The sequence below is a fragment of the Giraffa tippelskirchi genome, chromosome 13, assembly GCF_054371585.1.
Source record: "Giraffa tippelskirchi isolate mGirTip1 chromosome 13, T2T-mGirTip1v1.2.pri, whole genome shotgun sequence".
Lineage (NCBI taxonomy): Eukaryota > Metazoa > Chordata > Mammalia > Artiodactyla > Giraffidae > Giraffa > Giraffa tippelskirchi.
Genome location: NC_137287.1, coordinates 92889791 through 92893435, shown reverse-complemented (window position 1 = coordinate 92893435; position 3645 = coordinate 92889791).

The window sequence follows — 3645 nt, the reverse complement described above, 5'->3', positions numbered from 1 at the left end:
CATTTTTAACCTTTGTTTTACTTTGCTCCTAAGATTTCTTTTTCATTTTTGTCAAGTTATTCCCATTAATTTTATCATGGAAGTTAAAAGAAATTTTAAATCTTCTTTACAATGAGGCAGATCATACATGTTTACAGCTGTTTCTTTCATTTTAAAATGTTCATCCAAAAGCAGTGTTTAAAAGGCAAGGGGCTTTGAAATGGTGCAGCTATGGCTGTGATTGCAGCTCCAAAATCTATATGACCTTGAATCAATTACCTAACTTCTCTGAATCTCAGTTGTCTTATTTGAGAAATTTAAATGAATTGTGTGAAAAATGCCTGGCATAGCAACCTGTCCATAATAGGTGCTTATATAAGTTAGTGTCCTCCCCTCGCCCTCCCTCCTTCTCCTTCTTACCATCTTCATCACCAACAGTAGTATTAGAATGCGGCAGCCTCAGAAATGCAAACTGGAATATTGAGGGAAAAAGTGCTGAGTGGAGAAAGCAACCACATATCCTGGAAAAACTGAACATGGGAGATAATATAAATCAAGAAAAGTGAGAAGTCCAACTCCAAAATCAAAAGTTAATTTATTAACTTGGGCTTCAGACTACTTTAACCCATGGCAGAAAATTCACAGATAGGAATCTTGGTAAAATTGCTTTAGCACGGAAATATTTTCTTTCCCTCTATCTCATCCTTAATTTAAGTCTCCTCTCACACCACTCACCTCATTTCCAGCTCCTCTGGTTCTTTAAGATTTCTCTGTATACTGCTCCCATTCTTCTTGCTCTAAGAAAAATATGGGCATTAGTGTGTTTCAGCTATTATATTACCGAGACAATGATTACAAGCTAATTAGAATCTTCTTCAAAATATTTATTTAAAAAAAACTTAACCTACAGAAAAGTCACAAAAGCGGTAAAATGAATCCCTTAGATTCACTAGTTTTTAAACTCTCATCACATACAACTTAACTAACTCCAAGTCCATTATTCCTGTTAAAAATATTCAGTGAACACTAATCATATTATATAAACTTTAATTATATTTTTATTCATTCAAGTTAATGATAGTGCCAGCAATAGATTTGGTAAAGAAGTGAAACACTCCATCCTACCTCCCCAATCTCCCAGGAGTTCCAGGTACTCAGAGAGAATGGACTGGAAAACCTTATTGAAGTAAATATTTCATACTAAAGTATGAATGAAGTCTAACCACTTGAGGGAGCATTTGCACTTAATAAAATGAAGTTGTTAATCTACTTAAATTTGTAGTTGGGGTTATAGACTGAGTATGTTTCATGACATATTAGAGTAGCAAACTTCTGCTGATCCTTGCCAGTCCAAAATTGTGTCCTCTGGTCTTTCCCCACCATGGGGTATGCATTTTAATTACACACTAATGTTTCTTGTATCCCTAACATATCCTTGAAAGTGTCTCTGTGGTCTGCATGTGGCAAATAAAAAATGGTACATGGACTTGAAAATCAGAACTGACCCAGGAAATCCATTTTGTGTGTGGTTCTTATATCTAAATGTGTAAGTGACATAGTCATTTCTTTGGGATAAATTATGGTTTGGAGAGATAGGCAAATATTTGCAACCACAAATCACTAATCTAGATTCAGGATGGGCACCATGTGTTTCTTAAGGCAAGGCATGCTTATGTTGCCATTCCCCATAAGCATTTTGGTTAAATGTGAATCAGAGTTCGGGCTTCCTCTTAGACATGCTGACCAGGGGCTCCCAGCACAGCTGCAGGCTTCTAAAGAGGTTGCTCTAAAGAGTGATCCCACATATCTGATAAACCACAGGATGTCAACAGGACACACCCATTGGCCCACATTTGGCAGGCTCTAAAAAAAGAATGTAGCAATGAGCTTGGAGCGAGCCAAACCAGCCCTGACCATAGTAACGGGCTCTTCCAAATGGGTGCGGCCAAGTGGATCACATTGAAAAAGAACAGGCCTTAGGATAAATCTGTATTAAATAAAAGCAAAGCAGGCTTAACTGTCACAAAGAATGGAAAGGAGCTATGGACCCTTTCAACTTCACCAAAGTTTGAGAGTGTTGACTGCACAATATTGTTCCAACCTCAAGCTTTTTCCTTGAATTGAGAATCTAAAGAGTGAGGGGAGGAGGTTTAAACTCATGTTGGGTATACCACACCTCAAAATCAAGGATAGAGTGAAGTTCTTAAGTTGGAGCTTAAGAGATGAGAAAGGCCCAAATAACTTTTAATTTGGACTCAGAATAAAGAAAACATCATTTTCCATAACTGCTGCTCATTTTAATACACAAAAAAATAAAAGTGCAATCTTTTTTCATCAGAAGTTTCACTATTTGTTCAATTCCTCCTTGCACGCATACACACCATGCACATGCAAACAACCCATGGATGAACTCTAAGAAATATGTTTAAGGCTGTGTGACATTTATACAGGTAAATATAACATTGATTAGCATCACACATGAAAGGTAAAAGAAAATTCAATACTATAATTGAAAAAACAGTCCTTCCACTGAAAGGTTGTGTAATTAGACTGTGAAGTGTGAGTGAAAAGATTGTGTATTCACAGCTTTGACGAGTTCTCTGAAACACTCAATATTTGTTTGGTTTTACTATAATTTGAGTTCTATGAGTAATTTATCATGTTCTGGAAGCTAAAATTTGATCAAATCTGGTGAATATGTCTGGGAAATCTAAGCCATCTCCTCCATCTCCGTCAATGATCTTATCATGCACTTCATAAACCACCTAAATCAAAAAGTAGTCTATGATTCTTTCCTACCCAGCATCTCTCCCATTCAAATAGGTTTTTAAAAAAAAATCTTTTTCTTCCAGATGTCTCAGTGGCCAGTCTACTTCCCATTTCAATAACCAAACAATTCAGACACATAGCCTCAATCCACTTCCATAAAGTTCTGCTGGGTGGTCCTCAGTTTCCAAACTCCAAATCATTTACTCAGTTCTCAGATGATAACCATGGTGCTTATTGATTTTGAACATGGCCATGCCCTACCATGATGTTCATATGTAGAACAGCTTCCTGTGTTGTGGAAAGAGGGTATTTTGCTATGACCAGTGAGTTCACTTGGTAAAACTCTATAGACTTTTCCCTGCTACATTTTTGTACTCCAAGGCCAAACTTGCCTGTTGCTCCAGATATCTCTTGACTACCTACTTTTGCATTCCAATCCCCTATGATGAAAAGGACATCATTTATGGTGTTAATTCTAGGTCTTGTAGTTTTCATGGAACCAGTCAACTTCAGCTTCATCAGCATCAGTGGTTGGGACATAGACTTGGATTGGTGTAATGCCGAATGGTTTTCCTTGGAAACAAACCAAGATCATTCTGTCAGTTTTGAGGGTGCGCCTAAGTACTGCATTTCAGACTTTTGTTGACTATGAGGGCTACTCTATTTCTTCTATGGGATCCTTGCCCACAGTAGTAGATATAATGGCCACCTGAGTTAAATTCACCCATTCCTGTCCATTTTGGTTCAATGATTCCTAAAATACAGATGTTCAATCTTGTCATCTCCTGCATGACCATGTCCAATTTACCTTGATTCATAGACCTAATATTCCAGGTTCCTTTGGAATTCTTTATGGCATCAAACATTACTTTCACCACCAGACACATCCACAAATGA